This window comes from Rhinatrema bivittatum, chromosome 8, assembly GCF_901001135.1.
Source record: "Rhinatrema bivittatum chromosome 8, aRhiBiv1.1, whole genome shotgun sequence".
Taxonomy (NCBI): domain Eukaryota; kingdom Metazoa; phylum Chordata; class Amphibia; order Gymnophiona; family Rhinatrematidae; genus Rhinatrema; species Rhinatrema bivittatum.
This window is the reverse complement of record NC_042622.1, coordinates 64209063-64236109: the sequence shown is the minus strand read 5'-3', so window position 1 is coordinate 64236109 and position 27047 is coordinate 64209063. Positions and strand designations below refer to the sequence as shown.

At 41.7% G+C, this 27047-nt stretch overlaps 1 long non-coding RNA gene across 1 annotated transcript in view; it reads left to right on the top strand.

The window, feature by feature from the left end:
• LOC115097883 overlaps positions 1-26385 on the top strand; it is a 76928-nt gene extending 50543 nt beyond the window's left edge. Inside the window, exons 2-3 of the long non-coding RNA XR_003858356.1 lie at positions 22783-23112; positions 24861-26385. This is a non-coding gene — a long non-coding RNA (uncharacterized LOC115097883). The remainder of the gene's footprint in view (positions 1-22782; positions 23113-24860) is intronic.
• The last annotated feature ends 662 nt before the right edge of the window (positions 26386-27047 follow it).

The window sequence follows — 27047 nt, the reverse complement described above, 5'->3', positions numbered from 1 at the left end:
GGTTTGAATAGGTTCCAACATTTGTTAATCAAGAGAGCAGTGAGTCACTCTGGCTGACTAACTGAAGTTAGACTGTTTGTATTTCCCAATCCTCCCACCCCTCGCCCACCCATCCCTAGCTCATCCCTTAATTTATAGGCAGGTGCCACTTTCACAAAAAAAAAAAAAAGCAAAACATCAACAAAAACTTTATTGAGAATTTGATCAGACCCCGGTTCTGAAGGAACTAAAAAATGAAATTTCAGACCTATTAGTAAAAATTTGTAACCTATCATTAGAATCATCCATTGTACCTAAAGACTGGAGGATAGCAAATGTAACCCCAATATTTAAAAATGGCTCCAGGGGTGATCCGCGAAACTACAGACCGGTTAGCCTGACTTCAGTGCCAGGAAAAATAGTGGAAAGTGTTCTATTTATTTATTTTATTTATTTATTTTATGTCTCTTCTATACCGATGTCCGTTCGCACATCGCATTGGTTCACAAAAAACAAGAACTTTTTGGGCGAAGCCCTTACAAAGAACAGATATATACAGTTAACTTAGGGGCATAGCCCTTAACAAAACCAGGGAAGCAATAAACTGGGAGGGGTAAGGTAGGGTCATGAAAGCAATATCATTGATTTACAGACTATAAACTATATATATATATATATATATATATATATATATATATATATATATAAATATAAATAACTATAAACATAAAATTATGACAGTTCAAAGTTCTAAACATCAAAATCATAGAACATATAGAAAGACATGGTTTAATGGAACAAAGTCAGCATGGCTTTACCCAAGGCAAGTCTTGCCTCACAAATCTGCTTCACTTTTTTGAAGGAGTTAAACATGTGGATAAAGGTGAACCGGTAGATGTAGTATACTTGGATTTTCAGAAGGCGTTTGACAAAGTTCCTCATGAGAGGCTTTTAGGAAAAGTAAAAAGTCATGGGATAGGTGGTGATGTCCTTTCGTGGATTGCAAACTGGCTAAAAGACAGGAAACAGAGAGTAGGATTAAATGGACAATTTTCTCAGTGGAAGGGAGTGGACAGTGGAGTGCCTCAGGGATCTGTATTGGGACCCTTACTTTTCAATAGATTTATAAATGATCTGGAAAGAAATACGATGAGTGAGATATTCAAATTTGCGGATGACACAAAATTGTTCAGAGTAGTTAAATCACAAGCAGATTGTGATAAATTGCAGGAAGACCTTGTGAGACTGGAAAATTGGGCATCTAAATGGCAGATGAAATTTAATGTGGATAAGTGCAAGGTGATGCATATAGGGAAAAATAACCCATGCTATAATTACACAATGTTAGGTTCCATATTAGGTGCTACAACCCAAGAAAGAGATCTAGGCGTCATAGTGGATAACACATTGAAATTGTCGGTTCAGTGTGCTGCGGCAGTCAAAAAAGCAAACAGAATGTTCGGAATTATTAGAAAGGGAATGGTGAATAAAACAGAAAATGTCATAATGCCTCTGTATCGCTCCATGGTGAGACCGCACCTTGAATACTGTGTACAATTCTGGTCGCCACATCTCAAAAAAGATATAATTGTGATGGAGAAGGTACAGAGAAGGGCTACCGTCTGAACTTAAAGAAATCCATTAACAACACAACTAAGGACTGCTTTTACAAACTACAAGTTCTAAAAAGGCTCAAACCCTTCCTCCATTTCCATGATTTTAGGACAGTCCTCCAGACCATGCTCTATGCCAAGATTGTCTACTGTAATGCCCTGCTCCTGGGGCTTCCCATCTCCACCACAAAACCACTACTGATGCTCCAGAACGCGGCAGCCAGATTCTTGACCAACACTAATCGCGGAGACCACTTCACTCCCGTCCTCCGGAACCTGCATTGGCTACCAATAAACTATAGAATCTTACACAAGTCCCTCCCTGTAATCCACAAAACTATCCACAAACAACTCCAGCTTGACCTTCAGATCCCACTCAGACTCCACACCTCCACTAGACCCATCAGGGAAATGTACGAAGGATCTCTGCATGCCCCCTCAACCAAAGCCACACGTGACACAGCCACCAAAGAACGGGCATTCTCGATAGCAGGACCTACCATTTGGAATACTATTCCATCGGACCTCAGACTGGAAACCTGCCTACAAACATTTCGGAAAAAACTCAAGACTTGGCTATTCCGCCAAGCTTTCCCATAATCATTCCGAATTATGGACCTCTCCATTTAACCTCACCTCGCTATATATGTAGCTAAACTCAGTCTATCCATATCTGTTTTTCTCTCTTCCTCTTTCCTTGATTCCTTTTTCAGATTCCAAGTTTGCGCCACCTTGTTAAATGTAACTTTGCCTCTTGTGAATGACCTCTTGTTAATTGGTTGTTAATGAATGTTAACCCCCAGGTTCCTTGTAAACCGATTTGATATGATCCATATCATGAAGGTCGGTATATAAAAGAATTAAATAAATAAATAAAATGTGAGAGATATCTGATTCCTGTTTAGAAGCTGAGCCTCAGTCTCTCAGTAGGGTTCACAAATAGATTAGAATGTTCAAGAAGATGGTATAGAGGATTGGGCCCAGAGGCAGGATCTCTTTTCACTAAACTGAAAGAGAAACCCTCACACAAACTCATTTCCCCTCTGGGACCTGATTGCTTCCCCCTCCCTTCCTCCTGAGTACCAGCATTTGGACAGAAAATCCTCATCTTGAAATAAAGTAGGGTTTCCTTATTCTTTTGTTGTTAAAGATACTAGAAGATATCTTTAACAACAGCTAGAGTTTACAAAAGTATTAAAGGTCACTGATTGAATTGGGGATCACAGCTGCAATATTAGAAATAACACTTAACCACATTCAACAAAAATGGTTTTCTGTCAAATATGAACTAATCTTTCTTTTAGAGAAATACTCATAGGTACTCTTCACCCTCCACCTCTTTATAGAACATGTCACTCACATTTCTATCAGTGTTCACCTTATTTCTATTACATCAGTATTCACCTCTTGAAATCAGTATTACTTCTCTCATCACGTCAGTCACTCCTATTCCCTTTCCAACAGACTCCATAATTCTCCTTGAGGTAGTAGCAAGGGATTTCCCTGTATCACAAGCTCACCCCCTCCAAACTTCCTCACTTGCCAGGTCTTCAACTGATGGTGGAACCTATTAGGGGTGTGCATTTGTTTGCAACATATGGTAATCCACAACATATATGCCATATTCATTGTATTCATGAGGGTCACGAAACGTATGGCAAACCCCCACCCTCCTGACCCCCCAAGACTTGCCAAAAGTCCCTGGTGGTCCAGCGGGGGTCCTGGAGTGATCTCCTGCACTCGGGCTGCCAGTATTCAAAATGGCGCCGATAGCCTTTGCCCTTGCTATGTCACAGGGGCTATCGGTGTCATTGGTCAGCCCCTGTCACATGGTAGGAGCACAAGATGGTGCCGGCCGTCCATTCCTCCTACCATGTGACAGGGGCTGACCAATGACACCGGTAGCCCCTGTGGCATAGTAAAGGCAAAGGCTATTGACCTAGTAAGGGCAAAGGCTATCCGGTGCCATTTTGAATACCGGCAGCCGACAGCACGAGTGCAGATCGCTCCAGGATCTCACTGGACCACCAGGGACTTTTGGCAAGTCTTGGGGGGGGGGGGTTCAGGAGGGTGGGAAGTTGTAGTAAATTAAATTTAAAGGGTTGAGATGGGGTTTTTTGGGGGAAATGAATACATATGTAACTAATGAACGGATCGGGGTCCCCCGAGAACGGATGCAATGGATTTGGGTCCCGACGAATACCGAAGGAGACAAATCCGTCCCTGCTGCACATCCCTAGAACCTATGATCTCCTCTTGACCTTCAAGATCCAGGTCAGGTCCCACAACTGTTTCTTCTTGAAGAGCAACAGCGCTCCAAGCTCAGGCCTTTCCTCTTGATGGATAAAGCCTCTGCAGACCTCTTTCCTTGATGAGAGGTACTCTAGGCACCCCCAACCTTCCAGAGGGTACCTCTAATCTCCCCCCACCTATCTTTGAATACAGCATTATATACACTGAAGAACATTCCCTCTAGAGGATCCTTTTTCCCAACATCTTAAAGGAAACATACTGTAGAAACTCAATAAATATTCCATCCAGGATCTTCCCACTGGTTAATATATACTGTGTTCTTTTATTATACACATTGGTCAGTATAATTCTTATCAGTACTTTTTCCAAGACAATGCTAATAGTCGTTCTACAATTCCTCCCCTTTCATTTCCAAGTTATTCGTCCATGTTTTTTGTAACTTTCTCACATCCAAAATATTGTTTTAATTTTTGTTAAGTTTCATACTATATTTGTTGTTGTATTGGGAAATGTTCTCTACTTTGTTACTCTCTGCCTTTACCCACATTGTTAATTGTAAACCGGGTTGATGTGATTCCTATCATGAAACTCGGTATATCAAAAATAATAAATAAATAAATAAATAAACAATATTCAGTAACATTGTCAATCATTTGTAACATCCTAGAAAAGAGGTCTCCCTCAGACTCCTCCAAGGACATACTCAAGTAATATATGGCCAGTTTGGAGGCCTATCACATACTTTCATAGGCCATTTGACATGTTTAGGATTGTTCTGTTTTTGGTATTTTTCAAAATCCTGGATCTCTAACCCAGAAAATCCATAGAAGAAGGTAAGAGGATTAACCAGAAGGGTTGTCAACCTGACAATCATGCCAATGGAAGATTTGGAACGATACCCCATCAGCATTTCTCCAGAAAGAAGAGTGGGGGGACAGAGAGAGAGCATGAATCTGTCTCTTTGAAACAGCTCTTCTTGTTTTGTGGGCAACTTTCAACCATTTCTTTTTCACTCATTGTCCAGCCAAGGATCCAAGCACACTCGACTGAGAGGGAGAAGAAGCATGAGTTGGAAGGCTGCTGGCTGTTACAGTAGAAGTGTGTTTTGTATCTTTTAAAGAGTCTATGCTATGTCTCGGTACCAGAATGCAATCCTCTTTGAAGTGCTGAAATAAATAAGTAAATAAATAGATAATTTGCCTATGGTTTTATTCTGTGGATACATCTTAGTATTCTTTTGTAGAAATGTATGCCTTATGATGCCTAATAGAGATGTGAATCGGAACCGGAATCGGTTCGGATTCCGGTTCAGATTCACATGTGGGTTTCTTCCCATCAGGCCCAATCGCGTTTTGTTTATCGGCTGCCCAGCCGATAAACAAAAAACCCACCCCGACTCTTTAAAAGTAACCCCCCCCCAAAAAAACCTTTTTACAGGTACCTGGTGGCCCAGTGGGGGTCCCGGGAGCGATCTCCCGCTGAAGTAGATTGCGAGGTTATCACATTTGGCTTGGATGTCTTCATCAGGCAAGGGGAAGTGGCAGTTTTGGTAAGTTCAGCAATGTATATGAAGAGGGCTTTAGCATTGTATTGTAGGTCATGGATTCTACTGGCGTAGAAGTCTTTTTTAGTATTAAGGATATTTGTGCAATATAGGTGTAAGGCGGATTTGTAGCTTGCCAATTGGGATGGGGAGGGGTCATGGCACCATTTCTTTTCCTGGCATCTCAGGGAGTGTTTAAGTTTTTTAAAATTCTGGTGAGATTTTGCTTTAAGGGTTGGTAGAATGGACTTTTAGGGATGTGCATTTGTTTGAAATGAGTAGGTAATTGTACTGGAATTAGGGAAAAAGTAAATGGAGGGTGAGGTTGCCCCTATGTAAAATGGATCACTGTGGATCACTGCCAAGGACCACACCCACACATATACTACTGCTCACTTATATTCAATGAAATGTTTTTGCTAACTAGGGGTGGACATTCATTTGCAACAAAATAGGAAATATTGTCTTTATTTCCTATTTTGTTGCAGTTCAGATTAAAAAAAAAAACGATAGGCTTTGTATTGTTTTTTCTATTGTCTTTTTGGGGGAGTTAAAAAAAAAAAAAGCAATATTAAAATAAAATAACAACCAAACCTGCCTCAACCTTTTCTATTTATTAAAATATTGAGCCCCCCACCAGCAGGCCCCCTGCTCACCTCCCAACCCCTCCCCCTGGACTCAACAAAAATCCCTGGTGGTCTAGTGCGGGGCCTAAGAGCAATCTCCTGCTGCCAGGCCAGTGGCTGCCATTAGTCAAAATGGCACCAGCCTCCCTTTGCCCCTACCATGTGACAGGGGCTACCGGTACCATTGGGCAGCCCTGCCACCTGCTAGGGTGAAAGAGAGGTTGGAGCAATTTTGACTAATGGCAGCTGCCAGCCTGGGAACAGGAGGTAACTCCTGGACCCCTTGCTAGACGACCAGGAGTTTTTTGAGAGTCCTGGGGGAGGGGGGGCATTGGGAGGTTGGGCTAAGGTGAGCATCAGGGGGCTCTGCTGGTGGTGGTGGTGGGGGGGGGGGGGGGGCTCCATATTTTAACAAATGGGAAGGGTTGGGGCAGATTCTGGATTTTGTTTTGAATTAAAAAAAGAAACCTGCAGGATTTATGGTTTTCTATGCAAGGCAAGTCACTCACGCTAAACTAAATGGAGCTGAGATGGAAAGGTGTAAGGAAGGAGCAGGACCAATCAAGGTCAATCATTTTATTAACCAGCCTATCCTAGCTGACACCCAAATGGATTGACAATGAGCTCATTTTTTTTTTCAACCTGAAACTGAAAGCAAATTACAACTTTGAGCAGTCAGCATTTTGTTCTAAGTCATTTATGTATTGGATTTCAGAAAGAGAGGTTGTGCTTCTTTCTCAAAGCCAAAGAAAAAGTTGAAAAAATATTTAGAAAGGAGGGAAGAAGAAACTTAAAGCAAGGTGGGCTGTGCTATTTCCTACTATCATACAGTGTCACTGCATTTTTTTTCTGTTTGTTCGCAGTTACTATATCATTGATCAGGCAGGAGTAAGTGTGTGTTTCTCTCTGTGTGTATTTGAAGTGCAGATAGAGGGCATCTGTTTTTATTTTCACAGCTGCAGTGTCTCTGACCAGTGACTGCTAAACTGACCATGTAGAACAGAAGCCTTTCTTTTCTTTGTTATCTCTGACTGACTGCAGATGGAAAAAGTCAGTAAGTATACAGTGTGTGTGTGTGTGTGTGTGTGTGTGTGTGTGTGTGTGTGTGTGTGTGAGACTCTCTTTCCACAAGATCTGTCATTTCCTAGTAGAAATCTATATAGTCATAGTCGGCAAGCAGTTCAGTCTGTGGCATGCTTTTTAACAAGAAAGACTGTGTGTGTGCTAGCTGTTGTGTTGCCCCTCTTTTGATGCATTGGGGTCTTCATGCTACTGAGGTTGTTGCATTTGCCCCTCTTTTGGAGCCTTCGGTTGTTCTTGCCATGGTTGGGGCTACTTTGTTCTTGAGCTATTCACACCACTCATAGTGCAACTTTTGTCCAGCTCCTGGTGTCTTGGAGTGCTCTTCCCCCTGCTGCCGATATCTGCCTACAGGTTTCACTAAACTTGAACAGAAAACCCTAAATTTTAGCACAAAATACCATATATTGCTTCACCTATTTACTTTAAGGGGAAATTGCTGAATGAATTGCATGAAATATGAAAACAATTTTTGGCCTTAAACTGAATGATATGAATCATTGAGGCAAACAAATGAACCAAACTAAACATTTTCCCATGCACACCCATGTGGATTTTTGATTGGAGTCAAGAGTATGAATTGCCAGACTGGGAGATCTGTTTTCAAGAGTTGCTGCTTAGAAGAAGTCCGTAGAAGCTCATCTGTTCAGCCGAGTCTTCCAGATAAACTATTAGACTACCAGGACCTCCACGCATTGAGCAGGTACCAAAAAGGGGAGAACCTTGGAAGGGTTCCACTCCACTCTTCTTAGGGTAGCTCAGTGATAGTGGGTTGGAGGAAAGGAAGAAAATCCCCAGTGGGTGAAGGTTTGCAGTGACTGAGATTTCTGAACTATTTTGTTCTGGACTGTGTACTTTCTTTTATTTCTGCTGTATGGATTGCATGTTCTTCAGTCTGCACGCTGCTGATTTTATTCATCTGCATCAGTTATTCCAGTAAAGGATTTGTTAATAAATAGCACCAAACTGTGTGCGTGACAGTCTGTTATTTTTGCTGGAAGATGTCAGGATACCACCAAACAGCCTAAATGCCTTGCAAGATTAGCTTCTCCTCACCCAAGGGAGCATGGAGTGTCTAATTGCTCCACCAATCTCAACTGTGTCCTAAATCCTACCAGCCAGTGAGACAGGGGCTATACACTGAATGAGGAAAAGTTAATTTTTTAATAAAGCTGTTTTTGCTGGGCTTATGTGTTCTTTCTTTTTTCTTCAGAACTTTAATGTTTTTCTTTTTCTCATATTATTAGCCTTTGGGAATTGCAGAAATTGTGTGGCTTATTATTTGAGCATGAAAATAATAAACCAAATGTTTACAAAGGAAAATAAAAAGTTTCAAGACGAAAAGTTGCAGAACCTGGGATTATTTATTTTTATTTCTTCATCAATTATTCTTCATGCACAAGTCAGCAAAGCATCAGCTTATGACAGCTAATGAAGGAAGAGCACAGCAAGGAGTCCTAGATTTATGCAGTCTTGGAGATTTCTGTCAGCTCTTCAGATGTTGTTGTGACAAATACTGTGGCATTCAGGGTAATCCTCTTACAAATCATACTGTAAGTGGGACTTACACAGCAAGGCTAGAGTTGCCAACTGGCTCCATTATTTATTTATTTTCAGGAGAGGCTGATCCAGTCCTAGTTTTACTTTCCCTCCATACTCCCACTCTGCCAGCATAACTACAAGTCCCTGCATGCATCAGGGTAAAATAAGATCTAGATCAGCCTCTCCTGAAAACATGGAACCAGATGGCAACCCTAGGCAATAGAAGCCTTAGCCAGGCTTCCAGTGTTGTACATTGTTGGCAGCAGCATGCCCAGCCATGTCTGATTCAATTTCTTTTTCAGAGATATTTACTGTATACTTTGGCTTTGAACTGTACAGTAGCCAAATGTGTTGGATTGTTAATTTACTGATTCGCAGAGCAATAGTGTTATCACACCACTTATATATTTGAACAGCAGGAGGTTGCACTACCACTAAAGGGACAATTTAAAAAAACTCAGAGAGCTTGCAGCACTGTGGGTACTTTGTGCCTGTGGACTTGCAAACTCTGGAGTCCTCTTTTGGGGTATCTGGGGACTGTGGATACTTTTGTACTCATGGGCTTTGAATTTTAAGTGTGCGTAGGGATTTGGAAAAAGTACATATTCTTGGATTTAATTACTTGTCTTTTCCAAATATGAGCTACTGTTCAGGTACTGTAGTTATTTTTCTGCGCAAGATGGCTTATTATTTAAAATGGAGGGCAACTCATGTTACTCATTGCTTGTTGAAAGAGAAATTTCATCAGATCTTTCTTGCCAGTATATTAACAAAAAAAGTTTCACTCTGTTGATCATTATTAATTGCATTTCGAATGGGGATCCACAGCTGAAGTCTTTTTTTTTTTTAATTTATTAACTTATTTAAAAACATCCTAACTTTCACAGTGACCATTCTAAGTGAGATCAGAACAATGCATGTCAGTAAATCAGAATGTGCAAATCCTAGCCATTATTCTAGGCCAGTCCCTTCTCATATAGTTCATAATCTAGCAAATTTATATACAGTAAATAGAATTTGCCATCTTAACTAATGTCATATTCAAAAGGGCTATTGTGAGTGTTGCTTATGTCTGACATCAGCACTTTGCTGATCGGAGCACAACTGATGAGAATTAAAGCAGATAACATTGTTCCAAGATACAGTAAGAAGTATCAGTAACTGTGCAAATGTGATTGCCAGGAATGGACTGGATGGTTCGATAGAATAGCATCTTGTGTGTCTATAGTAGGTCACTGGAGTGAATACAGCCTAAGCCAGAAGTGATCGAAAGTTATTACTACCTGACAGCAGGTCAGCGACCTATGGGAAATGAATTGGTGATTTCTGTCCATTTTCACTTCACTCTTCAAGTGAATTTCCTAGTTACTTTATTTCATAGGCTTCTCCTCTAGTCTTCATCCCCACCTTCCTAGACAGGTTAATTCAAAAGCAATCCTTTTCCCGTTGATAATTAAATTTCCCAATGACTGTTTTTAAGAACTAAAATCTCTGCTCAAGGATAACAAACATGATGTTAAATTAGATGTTAAATTGTAAATGATAAGTTTAAGAATTCTTGTTTATAAGACATCCAGCCCTTTTTCATCAAAGCAGGATGTGAGTGAATATCAGATTTACTTTTGCTAGATTTTTTTTTTTTAAGGTGATGCAGTTCTGAATATTTATGAAAGATTGTGTAAATGAACAATAGCTAAGGCTGAAGCCTTGATAATTGCCACCATTGCTAGTTCAACCCAGTTGTAAGTGTCACATATTACCTGACCACTACCCTAACCACCCATTCAGGATTACTTCCTTGGTCACTTGGATGGCTCCTGCAAGCACTGCACATAAGAGGGTTCGCTGGTAACTTGATTGCCAATAGGGATTCTACTTGCCTCTAAGCAAGTACTCTTCCTCCCTGATCATATTATAGGGATATAGCGACCACACAAAACCCAGGGGTCATGCGGTTCTCAGAAATTGCACCGATAGATAAAAATTACTGGGATCACCCAACAATGTACTTCTTTGGGTCATTGATCAATCACAGATACAGGGCTAAAAAATTAACTGGGAGATTTGTCAAGCCATAATATTGTATGATGGGAGGAGCGAAATATTATGGAGGGGAAGGGTTATCCCCACAATATTGCGCCTCCCCCTGAGAAAATATCATGGCAGTATAATTTATTTTCATGCAAAAACTCCACGAAAAAAAACTAACATGATGGGACCACAAAAAACATGTGATGACAGCCCACTTCACATAGGGTCATATCATTTTAAAGGGCCCTGAGGCCCTAAACTATATCCCCCACAAAGTGTTAAATACAATTATCCCAGGGGGAAGTTTATGTGAAATCTTTTCTATGCTGCCTATACAATTTTGGTAGGTCTCTCAAGACCCTAAAAGTTAAAAATAATACCTTTATAGGCAGGTGGCGATGTCATGCCCCATTCCAAACTCTTCCCCTTTTGTCTAACTCCCCATTACATCCCAATCTCCCCTTTCAAATGCCCTCCTGCACTAGCTTACACCCCAGCCCCCCCCCCCCCCCCCCCCCCCGGTTACTCCCTTCCCAAAATAGCGTAGAATCTCTGATGCCTAGTGTGCACTTTTCCCTCCCCTTATATAAAAAAATGACCTAGTGATCTAGAGGGGCCCCTGGCCCCCCCCCATCTACCTCCTCAAAGAGTCATTGGTGGCTTAGCAGGGTCTGGAGCATCACCTAGCTCCTGGCCAGTCAATGCCATCTTTCAAAATTGCCCCAGACTTTGCGCCTATCACGTGATGGGGTTTGGGAGGTGGGCAGGGGTCTCTGGGGAATTTTTAACTAGAGGAAGTGTAATTTGGGGCCTCCGGGCCATCTAAATTTTGCCACAGGAGCATCAGGACCTGCAATAGCTTCCCAATATTCCTGTGGTAAAATATCTACACCTCCTTCAAATGTGATAGAAAAAAATCAGACCTGATATTTTAAGTCACTGCATTATTTTATTAGCATAGAATTAGGTTTGCATTAGATGTTTTATATGGATTTGCAAAATTCACACATGCAAATTGCATGCAAAGCAGCTAATTGTAATAACATGTTTGGGGCCTAAATACAGTGTGGTTTTGCAAATATTGCAAGATATGGCTATATTGTGCGATAAACAGCTTTAATTGTATGATAAATGATATTTAATGCATGCTATAGCCTTATTGTGACTTAGTAAATCGAGGCCTATGTAGTTTATTAAGAAAAAGGAGGAAGAAATGAAGAACATAAGAACATAAGAAATTGCCATGCTGGGTCAGACCAAGGGTCCATCAAGCCCAGCATCCTGTTTCCAACAGAGGCCAAAACCAGGCCACAAGAACCTGGCAATTACCCAAACACTAAGAAGATCCCATGCTACTGATGCAATTAATAGCAGTGGCTATTCCCTAAGTAAACTTGATTAATAGCCATTAATGGACTTCTCCTCCAAGAACTTATCCAAACCTTTTTGAACCCAGCTACACTAACTGCACTAACCACATCCTCTGGCAACAAATTCCAGAGCTTTATTGTGCGTTGAGTGAAAAAGAATTTTCTCCGATTAGTCTTAAATGTGCTACCTGCTAACTTCATGGAATGCCCCCTAGTCCTTCTATTATTCGAAAGTGAAAATAACCGAGTCACATCTACTCGTTCAAGACCTCTCATGATCTTAAAGACCTCTATCATATCCCCCCTCAGCCATCTCTTCTCCAAGCTGAAGAGCCGTCTCTTCTCCAAGCTGAAGAGATTCATATTCAGAAGCATTTAGATGGATAATTCAGAAATTATCCAGCAGTGCGATGGAGTCTATAGGAAACTCCCTCAGACTACCTTAAAGGATCAGGCACAGCTGTCTCACCCAGTCCTCCTTAAGATCCAGACCCACAAGAAATCCTGGGTTAAGGGAGGAGCTCATAACCAGAGTATAAGAACTCAGGCCCTAGAAGGGTTAGACAGGCCACAGGGAGCAGGCAGGAACCCATTCTATGCAAAGACCTGCTATGTTTGCTACAATCTAGGTGCCTTGTAGTTATTTTTAGAGATGTGAATCGGAACCGGAATTTGTTCTGATTCCGGTTCCGAGTCACATCGTGTGTTGTTTTTTCGTCCGGCCCCATCGCGGTTTTGTTTATCGGCTGCACCCGAGCCGATAAACAAAAACCCCACTCCGACCCTTTAAAACTAAACCCTTAGCTTCCCCCCCCCCAAAAAAAAAACCTTTTTACAGGTACGTGGGGGTCCCGGGAGCGATCTCCCGCTCTCGGGCCGTCGGCTGCCACTAATAAAAATGGCGCCGATGGCCTTTGCCCTTACCATGTGATAGGGTATCCGTGCCATTGGCCGGCCCCTGTCACATGGTAGGAGCACTGGATGGCCCGCGCCATTTTTAAAGATGTGCCCGGGTCCCCTACCGTGTAACTTTACTTCTGCTATGAATAGCATATAAGTTTTAAAATAAAAAAATCAGGGCTAGTCAGCAGGGTTTAAGGGGTTAGGGCTAATAGGGTAAAAAGGAGACTATCTAGAAGGGGTAGGAAGTCCTATGCTTTACCGGCACAAACTGGGAACTAACTGGGGAAATGGGCATTTGCATTGTTGTGTGTGCCTAGCAAAATCCCCCCACTTGCATGGTAGAAATGGATTTTGCATGCATATTCGTGCATCCATATAAAATTGCAGTACATGTTACGCATGTAACGTATGCGCATATATTATAAAATGGATGTGTCCGTTTGCACGAGCTGGCATACACGCATATATTAACACCCACGTGGCTGTTTAAAAGTTACTGTCCCTGAGTACTGGGGCAGATTTTCAAAGACCTATGTGCGTCGGGCCTATTTTTAAAAGGCCCAGCGGCTGGCATAAAGCCCCGGGACACGCATATGTCCCGGGGCTTTTCTGAATGCAGGGGGTGGGATGGAGGTAGGGCAGATGGTCCAGAGTCATGTCTGGGTGGTCCGGGGTGGTCCGGGAGGCATGGGCGAGGACTCCGGCACAGGGGCATTGCGCACTAGCAGTCGGCTGGCACACGCAAGTTACGCCTGCCTCTGGCAGGCATAATTTCCAAAACAAAGGTATTAGGGGGGGGGGTTCTTTAGGGCTGTGGGGCGGGACAGGGAGGGAAGGTGGGGGGGGGGGGGGGGAGGGCTCGGTGCAAGCCAGCAGGGCTCCCTGAGGGCTCGGTGCACGCAATTTGCACTAGTGTGCACCCCCTTGCTTGCGCCGACCCCTGACTTCAGAACATGCGTGTGGCTGCGCGCACATGTTATAAAATCGGGCTTACATTTGTGCGCGCTGGGTTGTGGGTACAAATGTACGCCCATGCGTATTTTTTAAAATCTGCCCCATTTTGTATAGTTCTAGCCAATCCCTTTCAAAAAAGATATAATAGAACAAGAAAAGGTAAGGAGAAGGGCAACCAAAATGATGGAGAGGACGGAATGGCACCCTTATGAAGAAAGATTAAAGCGATTAGGGCTCTTCAGCTTGGAGAAAAGATGACTGAAAGTGAATATGATAGAGATTTATAAAATCATGAATGGTGTGGAACAGGTAAATATGAAAAGGCTACTTACCCATTTAAATTGTAATAGGACTAGGAGACACTTCATAAAACTAGCAGACAGCAGCTTTAAAACAAATCTGAGACAGTACGGTTGCCCTTGACTCCCTCTTTGCATAGATATCAAGGCTCTTTAGGTTTCTGATTGGCCATCATGCACTATGTATTACTCTTAGGGTTCTTTCACAGGAAGGGGATTTACTCTTCAGGATCCAAGGTGTTAGAATGGAATTTGGTCCTGCACAACAGGATGGGTGTTCCAAAAGTAAAGTCTTTTACTATAGAAAATTGCTTTTGCAGTAATTCAATGGTGCCTTGGTGTGTTGATGTCACCTATTCTACTTTGTTCCCTCTTCATGGTGCCAATTTGCCTCTCGTGCTGCTTTTGAGAGTTCATGTCACTCTTGTTTGATATCCTTCCTACCCTTGCTGCTTCTTTGCTTCTCTCATGGTACCTTGGAGAACTGCTGCCACTGCCTGGTTTGGCCTCTGTTGGACACAGGATGCTGGGCTTGATGGACCCTTGGTCTGACCCAGCATGGAAATTTCTGATGTTCTTAGGGCCGGATTTTAAAAGGGTTACACGCACCGGACCTATTTTAAAAAGGCCTGACAGTGCGCATAAAGCCCCGGGACGCGTGTAAGTCCCGGGGCTTTACAAAAGAGGCGGTCTGGGACGGGGTCAGAAGATCACGTGCCGGCACGTGGAAGACAAAGGACAGGGGAGGGGGGTTTAAGTAGGGCTAGGGGGGTGAAGGTCAGGCTAGGGGGAAGGGAAGTTCCCTTTCAGGCCGCTCGGAATTTGGAGCGGCCTGGGCGGGAATAGGGGAAGGCAGCGCGGCTTGGAACATAATTGTGCACCCCCTTGCGCACGCCGACCCCGGATTTTATAACATGCGCGCGCCTGCACGCCGGGTAGCGCGCGCACATGTAGGCTGCGCTTGTTTCTTTTAAAATCTACCCCTTACGTTCTTATGCTGATACCCCTTCACCACTGTTTGGTGCCTTAGGCTATTCATGTCACTTTTGGTGCCACTTTGCTACAATCTAGGTGCCTTGTAGTTATTTTTCCCTTTTGATAACATCTTTTCATGAGTTTCATTAGAAGTGATGAAAAAAACCCCAATTTTGGAGCCCAAAATATGTTGCTATGCTACCCTCTTCGACTTTAATGGTAAACAAATGAATGAATAAAATGAATAAACAAAAACTTTTTTTATTTATAAAGAACCAAAGAAATAGAGATGACTATGAAACAAATTAAGAAACCAAAACAATTTTGCCTCTGCACATCCCTACTGGATAATTTGTGTGTTATCTGGCTAAATATCTTAGAATATTGGCCTTAGAAATTAAAAAAAATAAAACAAAAAGATGCTTCCCTATACAGGCCTCCCACTACCTCCTTACTTCTTCCATAGCAAACCAAGGCTTAAAGAGCAAGAACAATCCCAAGTAATTTCTGTCCCATCAGCTCATGTTAAAAAAAAAATGGTGCTACTTCTAAAGGCTGGCTGACATTATGTTGTTTTATATCCATAAAAGTAATACAGCCATTAAGCAATAAGGCAGTAAAATAAGTCATAATATGGTTCTGAGAGCTAGCACTATTTTCTAATGACATGGTGAGATTCGTTCCTGCCCCTTTCAGCATCAGAGAGCCGTGGAAGGGTTAAGAAGACATTTAGGGACAACAGGGAGGGTTCTTGCCAAAACAAAACAACTGGAAATGTGGAGGTTTTTTTGGCTGCATCACTATTTTTTTTTTTAAACAAAATGGATCAAACCAAAAATGGACTCTTTTTTTTGGTTTGGATTTCACTTTCATTTCCAATGAATGCACATCCCTACATACCAATTGATAGTGAAACAATAGTAGAAGAGGATACACCAGAGCATACATTAGAACGCTAACTTTCAAACGAGTGCACAGGTGCACATCTGCCCAGGTATGTCGGCATGCGTCCAGAGACATGGCAATTTTATAGCCTGTGCGCAGATAAGCGCACATGTTGTAAACTAGCATAGGTGCACATATATGCGTGCCTAATTTTAAGCTTGTGCTCGCCCAGCAGCGTAAGTGAAGTTTGAGCTGCGTAAGTGAGGACATTTTAAAGTAGGAGTATGTCCACGCTATTACCAGTTTCATCAATTCACCCAGTTTAAAGCTAAGTCTCCAAACCACCCTTCCTTGGTTCTTTAGCCTGCACTCCCTGCAGTTACCCAGTCTCCTTAAACCCCTCACATGTCTGGAAAAATATTTAATAAGACTTGCACCTCCTCCATTACAGAAGTTATGGAGAACCTGCAGAGAAGGGTAACCAAAATGATAAGGGGCATGGAACGGCTGCCCTTTGAGGAAAAGCTAAGGAAGTTAGGGCTGTTCAGTTTGGAGAAGAGATGACTGATAGAGGTCTACAAAATTAGGGATGTGAATCATTTTTTGACGATTTAAAATATCATCCGATATTTTTTAAATCATCAAAAATTGTTAAAGAGTGCGATACAATAGAAATTCCCCTGATTTATCGTGAAAAAATCGTTAATCGGGATAGTGTCCACTAAAGGGAGTTATTTAGGGGGAGGGTGGGAAAACCGGCACACCAAAACAACCCCCAAACCCACCCCGATCCTTTAAAACTAATCCCTTACCTTCCCCCACCCTCCCAAACCCCCCCAAAACTTTTTACATGTACCTGGTGGTCCAGTGGAAGCCCCAGGACCGATCGCGCCAGCCATCCAGTGTTCCTACCATGTGACAGGGGCCGGCCAATGGCACGGATACCCTGTCACATGGTAAGGGCAAAGGGCTATCGGCGCCATTTTTAATAGTGGCGGCCGATGGCCCGAGAATGGGAGATCGCTCCTGGGACCACCACTGGACCACCAGGTAATTTTAAAATGTTTTGGGGGGATCGGGAGGTGGGGGAAGCTAAGGGGGCACTTTTAAAGGGTCGGCCGGCCCTTGTCACATGATAGGAGTAATGGATGGCCCGCGCCATTTTTTAAGATGGTGCAGTCCATCCATTGCTCCTACCATGTGACAGAGGCTGGCCAATGGCACCGATAGCCCCTGTCACATGGTAAGGGCAAAGGGCCACTGGCGCCATTTTGTTTACTGGCAGCCAACGGCCCGAGAGTGGAGATTGCTCCCAGGACCCCACTGGTCCACCAGGGACTTTAGGCAAGTTTTGGGGGGGAGTCGGGAATGTGGGGGATTATAATTAATTAAATCTCAAGGGTTGGGGTGGGGTTTTTGTTTTTTTTGTTTTGGTTTTTTTCATGAAATAGCATGATAAAAGTTTTCCGATCCAGAGAGTGGACCGAAATGGCCCTCCCCAGACCCGATAATGAAACTGGGATGAAAAAAAATTATATGCACACCCCTAGTGCTAGGTCCCTTGATTCCCTCTAGGACCCCTGATATACCTGTCCTCCAAAAATGCTTGAATCAATTTTGAACTGTTGTTGTACCTGTGGATGGTGCACAGATCCTTGGAAAAGTCTTCTAACTCATGATATCTATCTCTCATGGACCACTGTATCTTTTTTTTCTCCTTGAACCCCCACTCTTCAGACACTTCCAATCTCCACTGGAAGAGCTATGAACAAATCTTCCATGTACAGGCAGAGAGAGACTACACAGCTCCTTTGCTTCCAGATTCAGGAGGGAGCCAGCAAATTTGCTGCCTCTCCCAGCTCTTCTCCATGACTCCTCCTTACGACTTAAAGAGTCACATTTAATAACTTAGAAGGATAGAACCCACCCTATAGGGATAAACCAGGACATTACTCTCCAAAACGTTGCTCCCTTTGTTAAATCATCTATTAGAACCTTCCATAAAATAAGACATGGTGAAAACCTGGTGGGATTACAGAATTTTTTTCAGTCAATTCACAATTAACTGTGCAATTTGTTGCCAGAGGAGGTGGACAAAGCAAATAGTATAGCTGGATTCCAAAACAGTTTGGACAAGTTTCTGGAGGACAGGCTCATTAACACTTATTAGTTAGACAGGTACAAAGATAATCACCTCCTACATCTGAGAATGAACAATAGGAAGGTTATTATCAATGTTATATACATCAAGTAGCACTACTAGAAATGTTAAGTAGAAGTAGTAGTAGGATTAGCTACTGTAGGAGAAAGGATGGTTGGCTCAGTGGACCATTGGTCTGACCCATAATGGCATTTCTGATGTTCATTATTCAACTTGCAAACAAAGCAGGTAAAAAAAAATGTTCAGGTCAGTTCGTTATTTCTGTTTCCTTGCCTCCATGATTAACATTACTCATTTCAAAATATTTTTCCCCATGTATTTATTTATTTATGTCATTTGTTTATTTGTTTTCCATTAAAGTTAATGGGGCAAGAAATGCATCTTATTTTGGGCTTTAACAATAGGGTTATCTATTCAGTTTTCATGAAACTTGAAGTTGCAGGTAGCCATCAGCAGCTGAGAAACAGCAATTCAAGAAACCAAGAGTAGAGCAAAGTAGCACTAAGAGTGGCATGAATAGCCCAAGATACCATCACATGGGACAAAGCAAAATGAATAGTGTCATGAAAATACTATTGCTCTGTGAGATAGGCAAAGGCACAATAACAGTGACAACAATATCCTAAGGCACAAAAAGAGAAGTAAAGTGGTACCAATGGTGGTATAAATACCCAAAGACAAAGAATGAGAGGTAGGACAGTATACACAGTGAAATAAAAACCACAAGGCATCATGAGAGGGGAAAAGGACATCAATAACAAGGCTTTGAGTGAGGGGTAAAACAGCAAGCACAGCAGTATCAAAACTCTGAGGCATAAAGTGAGGACTAAGGCAACAAGCACAGTGGCATCAAACTCCCAAGGCATTGTAAGAGGGGCAAATTTCACTAACAACAGTGGCATAAGCATCCTAAGGCATAGCGTGAATGTAAGGCAGCAGGCATACTGGCATAAACACTCCAAAACATATAGAGAGGGGTAAGACAGCAAGCACTGTGGCATAAAAACACCAAGGCAGACAGTGAGGGGTAAAGCAGCAAACACAGTGCCATCAAAACCCTAAGGCATAAGTGGTATCAAAACTCCTAAATGTTAAGTTTCTGCTTCTTTTCCTTTCTAAATCTTTTTGTCAACTTGTTATTTGGCTCTGGGAAAAAATTTCAGCAGCACAACTTTCTGTTTGAAACCCAACTGAGAAATGACTGAATACAGTTTGGTGACTGCTCAAAGTTGTATGTTGAAGTTTAAAAAAAGGAATATATTATTAATCCATGCAAGTTCCAGGGAAAGGCTTCTTGAAAAAATGCTTGACCTTGATCGGTCCTTCTCCTTCCCTTTTCCTTCTCATCCTGGCTCCATTCTGTCTGGCTTCACCTTCTTGCCTTAAGCAGAAAGAAATCCCTGCGGTTTTGCTTGCCCCATAGACTTGAATGGGACCTGAAAAAAAATTGCAAACAAAAATGTTCGTTATTTTCAGTGGCACTGTCCATTCATTTTGTTATATACAAAACAAAATGAAAACACTCTATCATTTCGGATTACCCATTGGTTTCCAAAACATCCCTCGTCTGAGTTTGCCAGCAGGTTCCAGATTTGCCCAACATGGTTAATCCAGTCCTGGTTTTATTCCATTGTATGCAGGAATTTATGGTCTTACTTTTCTTTGGGAATCAGAACTACAAGTCCCTGCAAGCAGTTGGAACCAGTTGGCAACCCTGGACCAGTCTGAGCATAGATTGTGGTGTAGAGCTATATCTCATTTTGAGTTAAGGTTTCAGTCCTAGCTGACACAAAGTAAGGATCCCAGTTCTGACTGCCAGTAACTGCAGTACACTGCAGGAGTCAAGATTTCACCTGCATGTTAATTTAAGAATTTGTAAGGGGGGAATGTTTTTACTGGGGAAGACAAAGATCCCAGGACAAACAAGGGCTAGCAACAGACATTTTTCACAACTGTTATGTCTTTTAGCATGTGTCCAATATTCCTCTGTCCATTTCAAAAATGTTAATCTATCTTTGTGCTCAATATAGGAGAAAAAATAAGGGGATTTCCTCCAATGTTTCAATGTGGATTTGGGTTAGGAAGAAGAGCACAAGATGTTACAGAAATAGAGAGAACACCTCTAACAGTGCAGAGCAGTGAGCAGAAACAAGGGGAACTCTGCAAATACTTCAGCTCATGTATCAGGGAGCACCAGCATCTTACATAGATCAAGGGGAGCTCCACTTATTCTGTAGGTCAGGGAGTACATCCCAGCAGATTATAGAAACAGAGGGGAACTCCACTAGCACTGCAGTTTAAGGAGTGCATCCCAGCAACTTAGAGAGACAGAGGGAAACACTTTAAAATTTATTTTGATTTTTATACTCACAATCTCAATCCAAATGGGTCACCTAATGTGGTTTAAATTTTATGACTGTTTAAACTATCAAATAAAAAGACATAAGATTAAAATATATCAAAAAATTGTAAACCGGCATGATGCGATATCCATCGCGAATGCCGGTATAGAAAAACTTAAAATAAATAAATAAATAAATAATTTAAAGCAAAATAAAGTTAAAATAAACTAAAGTAAGAGACTAAATTTTGGTTATTTGTATTCCTCGAGTTACAGAATTTCAGTGAGTTCTGTTTATGAACCTGCAGAAACTCTCACCTGCCCGACACTGTGCCGCTGCCTTCTCATGGCCTAGGCCGTTCTGCCACTGACTCCACCCCTCTTCGCAGCTGGGAAGCCACCGCCGATGTCCTTTCAGCTTCCTGGGCCTCTAGGCACACATGCACACCTCATTACAATATTTAAAGGGCCAGCGGTGGGAAAAGCCCGCAGGCCCACTGGATGACCTCATCAGTCATCTGCTTCACCAGCCTTCGAATTGGATCTCCCTGGTTGTCTATGTGTCTCTTCTCCGGTCAAGGTCCTCAATGGTCTTCTTGTGTCTAGATGGCTTTTTGTTTGATGTGGTAATCACAAAATGAGAGAGTATGGACCCCCTACTTGTTATATCACAACATACATATATAGGGAACCCTATAGATTCTTTATCCACATTCATATATTACTATACCACTGTAACAGTTTATTGTTATCACTATTCCTTAATTATACCAACTGTTTATCCACTACATACAAATCATTTTTTATCATTTTTGATTACATCCATTGATATTTATAATGACAAAACAGTTAATACAAAAAATGTGCAACCTAATGTACATAAACTACATATATAGCAGCAGTATACATCTAAAAACATACCCCAATACAATCACTCATCGACACACACTCCCCACCCATTTAAAAAAAACCCTATTTTTTCTTTTTTTATTTTTATCACAAATCATCAAAATTCAAATTCTTTTCATTAGCTGTTATTTGACCCAAAAGAATTCCTTCCACGGGAGCAGTTCACAACGTCCCAACAGGGATCCCCGTTTCACCGCAGCTTCCTCAGGGGACAATTCACTCCCACCTCACCCGGGGACAGCGAGGCCTTCCAGCCTTCCACCCTCCGGAATATTGCACCCTCACAAAAATTAATAACAGATGTTACCTTTAATTCCCACACAATCCTAACATCATCCACTACCCGCTACTATATATCTCCCAAGACTCACTTCTTCCACGAGTTCAATCACCAATACAGCTGCACACCCTTCGAACAATATCACCACCTATCACACGAGCAAAGCAATATAATAATTATTCTCAACTGATATAGCCTACCTAAACACTGTTAAAAATTAATATTACCAACCTTAAAAACATCTTCAACGTTTACAAATTCACCACGCTGTTTACATCGTCAATCTGCTTTGTGTGCCTATAAAAAGGGGCACACAATATAACCAAACCATACACAGTTCCAACGCTCAAGCTGACCCAACTGCTTCACTTCCACCTTACCTCAAATTCTGCAAGTGCCGAGGAAATTTTTCTTCTTATTTCTTTGAGACTCTTTAACACACCTGACCCGTTCCAATATCGTCCGTCTCACAAACACAACCGACCCATCCCGTCTCACAAACCAGCAACTCTTCCTCAAGGCACAGTGAACCACATTGGTTGACATGCCACCTATAAATCCCTATCGCTCAACCACACCCAAGTTTTTTCAGTATTGAGAGAAAGTTTATTTTTGAACATCCAGTTATTAATTATGGTCAGGCATTGTCACACTTGATCAAATGCCTCAGTGATAGATGACATCACTGGAAGAAAAAAATGAATGTCATCTGCATACAGTCTGTAGCCCACCCCTAAATTTGCTAGTATGCTACAGACTGGATCCAGATAAATATAAAATAGTAAAGCCGATAAGGCTAAACTTTGGGGCACATTTTGGGGCACACAAGTAAAAACAAATGCATATGTTTTCTGTCTTTTTAAATTATATATACATGTAATATTTACTTGCATAAATCCCACCCCTTTATATGTTGAAATACATGACATTTATATGAGTAAGCAGGTATAAAGCGTTTGCTCACAGTGTATGTCTCCTTACTTGCACCATGTCCAGAAGGAGTGGAACACTATTGAGGAAGTCTAATTTCCTACTTAGGGAGATAGACTTTCATGTCCGTGAGGTCAAGAAGATCCAGCATGACTTGTTTGACCCTGAGTGAGCTCATATCAGAAGGAGAAGATGTGAGAGAAGATCCACCACAGGCTCAATGCAATCTTTTCCAACAACTGCAGTGTGAACACCTGAGCCAATAGTGATGGAAACTCCGACATCTCATCAAGCAGAATCAGCCCAGGAAGAAAGCTGAGGGGCCTGCCAGTCAGATCACCTTCTCTGCAACAGAACTCTTGGTACCGAGCACCATTTCAGATACAGCTCTGGGAGGTACGGGATCATTGTTTACCTCACAAGCTGAAGGCCATTCAGGTGAGCATTTTCTACAAGATTGTCATATAAAGTTCTTGTATGTATGTATGGACTGGAACTAGTATTATACATTTATATATGTTCTCCATCAAGTGAAGGTCTAGGCATGTAGACACTCAGGGAAAGCCATTGGACCACTCAAAGTCTTATGGCCTCCTGGGGTTCCTGAACAGTGGGGAAAGCCAGAGTAATTAATATGCCACTATGCATTGTCATTACATAATTAATGTGCCAGACTAATTAATATACAAAAATACACAAATTTCTATATTGACCCACTTCCTAATTACTACACAACATTTGACGCAATTGAGCAATTATATTGTGACCGTCATACTAGGTATCATTGTGTGGTTTTTCATCCATGATCACTCCACCTTATATATAATCATCGGTCAGTCCATGTAAAACATCAATTTTTTAAGTATTTTCTTGTGTTGATTATACCCGTGCAAACAATTCTTTTCAATTTCTTCATAAATCTCAATATCAATTCCCAGAAATTTTATGTTCATACGTCTTCAAATACTAGTATTCAATTTTGTACTTATCTCATATTGACTAATTAATATGCCATTATGCATTGCCCTGCTTAGGAGGTGATCTCTCCATTAAAAAATTCTGTACACCTGTGCAATAGTAGAAAATTTAAAAACCTTTTTGAGCAATGGCTAGGAAATGAATGTCTAACCAGGAACTTTCTCTTTATATTGATGAGACAATATTTGTATTTACATAGAAACCATTACAACACACTTTCTTGTCACCTCCACACCCAGTGCACTGGTTAGGTCTTTTGGACAGGTATCACTTCCATCCTGGCCTCCTCCCTCCCCCAATAAATGAGAGCTGAAATATTGTACTCTTAGGTGATGTTCACTCTCCTTACCATGTAGGACAGCTTTTGGTAGACTCTATCTCAGATTCTGGTAAGTGTTCCCTGTACACTGGTCCTCAGTTTGTAGGAACCTCTTTCCTTCTTATGTCTTCTACATTTCCCATAAATAATTTTCAATAAATCTTATTATAAACTTTCCTCTGAGCCTCCTGTGTGAACATACGTCCCTATGCTGGCACTCAGTGAAGAAAGCCCACCATTGAATAATAACACTAAGCTAACATCTAGGTCTAGTGATAACTCTGTCATACTGAGAGCACTCTGATCAGCAAAAGCCACATATAGGTTGTAGGGAAGGAGATGAAACTTATTTAGAGGGCCACAAAATGGCTCCCCCTAACATAGTTATATGTTAATGGTTAGAGAAATGAAATGATACACAAGTCAGATAATGTGAGCACTGAATAGTAGGGTAGGCAAGTGGCTCTATAATTTAGGAAAGTTTCATCTAGTCTAGGTTTTATCACATTGCATGCAGGGACTAGTATTAAAGGATTTTTTAGGGGAATGCAATGCATAAGACTGAACTACAACTCCCAGAATATCTATGGATGCATTAAGGACTACATCAACTGGTTCTGAAATTCTGAAGCCAGTTGGCGATCATAATCATAAGCCACATCAATTAGTGAGTCATCTATGTGTCATTGTATGGTGGTGCTTTACAGTTTATCAAAGGTAGATGTAGGTACCATGGGAATGCTTTTTATACAAATAATGGTCTAGCTGGAGTGCTAATGTAGGGCCAATAGAGCTGTTTGATTAGGCAGAAAGAATGATCCAGTGATTGTGAAGAGAATAAGCTACATAGCACATATATTTACAGTATGTATACTCTTCATATTTTCAGAGGAGCAGCCAAGTGATGATCCTGATGCCCTGGGACCCAGTGGCCTCTGACGAGCAAGGTGCACTTTCAGATGCTGCTTGCCAGCCCAGAAGAGGACATAGAGAAGGAGGATGGAGCAGCAGATGAGTACCCACTGACATAGTGTGCATATTTGGAGGAGGAAGAGGAGATGGAGACCCAGCGTACCATGATTCTGTCACACTTGCTGGAGCTCTTGTGGCATGCTACTGGGCCAGAGGAGGACAGTTCCACTAAGAAGGACCTCGGCTTACAGAGGGATGAGGATGTGCAGCCATTCCAGCAGAGAGACATCTAATGAACCTAAATGCCTGAATAGTGGAGGAGATCAGTGGTCTCAGGCATGACCTGCAGGACCTGAGGGATGTGGTTAAAGAAGAGATACAGTAGGTGCTAAGGGGCATTTGTGAACAGATGGAGGCCCAGACAGCAGCTTTCTTTTATTTCACTGAAAGAAGTGTTCAAGAAAAAGGATGGACATCTATGCACCACCAATCATAGCACAGGCCTGTCTAGATCACGACTATCAACCAATAGGGAACATAGCAGCAGCATATTTAAAACTAGCACCATTTTTTACCATAGTTTTTATCCTGGTTTTCTACATGTCAGTTTTAACACTAGTTTTGGTGCACTTTTTGGACTTACCATGGATTTTTGTAGTTGGTTTTATTTGCATGCCATTAGTTTATTTCATTGAGCAGGGCTGAGTGCTTCTAATACATGTGGTATAGAAAATCAGAGCTAAACTTTTATGCCAGTTGTGGTGTGGGTTTTATTACAAACAGCTCCTATGTTATTATGGTAAAGTTTGAATTACACAAGGAAGGACATGGAGGGGATAAGAAAGGATCGATTATAAGGAACTGCGCAGTGAATGCACTTGTAGAAGAAGCTTGAACTGTATGTGGAATGGGGAGTCAATGTAGTGACCTGAGAAAAAGGATTACATGAGTATAATTGACACTGGAAGAAGAGATGTCATGCAGCTAATATTTTGAATGGGCTACAGGGGAGATAGAGTGTTCATTGGGAGACTTATGGGGAGCAGGTTGCAGTAATCTAAGATAGAGGTGGTGAGAGAATGAATAAGGATTATGGTATTGTGTTCAAAAAGGATGGAATAGATCTTTGTGATGTTATTTAGAAAGAAATGATGCATTTTAGAAGTGTTTGGGATGTGTGCAGAAAAGGCAAGAACAGAGTTGAAACTGACACCAAGATTATGTACTGAAGGGACTGGAAGAATTACATGTTCGTTTATTTAAAAGCTTATAGACTGTTTTGTTACCTGGTCCTTACTAAAGACAGAGAAAAGAATCAGGGAGAAGAAAAAGGGGAAGCAGGAAAGTGCGGGGCAGTTAGGAAGTCCTGGGCAATGAAAAGATTACTGGTGTGTTAAAGCAAAGAGAGCAAAAGCAAAGCAGTCCATGCTGTAACTTTTCTACACTCTCCCAATCCAAGGTGAACTTAACTTTGCTTGCTGAGCCATGGGAACTGTACAGAATAGGGATGTGCAGAAGGAATAAATTTGTTTCGATTTGTATTAATTTCACAAGGACCCAAATTCGTTGCATTCATTTCATGGGGGAAAAACCCAATTCATTTGATTCGTTTTATTCGTTGTCTGTTTTCCCATTAAAATCAATGGGGGAAGTATTTGCAGCCTATTTTTGGCTGCAGAATTGGGGTTTTCTTATCAATTCTGATGAAACTTTTGGGGAGTAATCATCAGAACAAGAAAAGCGCTCCAAGGTACTTAGACTGTGGCAAAGTGGCACCAAAGTGGCATGAATAGCCTAAGGCACTGTAAAGGGGCAAAGGGGTACCAGGAATGGATAGAGTGTTTTAACAAAGGTGCAAAGCAGCAGCGAGAGTGTCAAAAACACAGCACAGCTTCAAAAGAGAGCACTGATAACAGTTGCATGAACCCTCGAAGGCAGCACGACAGGCAAAGTGGCATCAACATCCTACAGCACAATGAAGGGGGAACATAGCAAGCAGAATGGGTGTAAGAAAAAACCAGAAGGTGCCGATAAAGGGACAAAGCAGCAGAAAGACTAGCATCAACACACTGAGGAACCATGACAGTGGCAAAAACACCACAAGGAGTAGAATCGTCTGGTGTATGGCAGCAAGGCAGAGTGGTAGAAAGTTGATAGGTGCAAG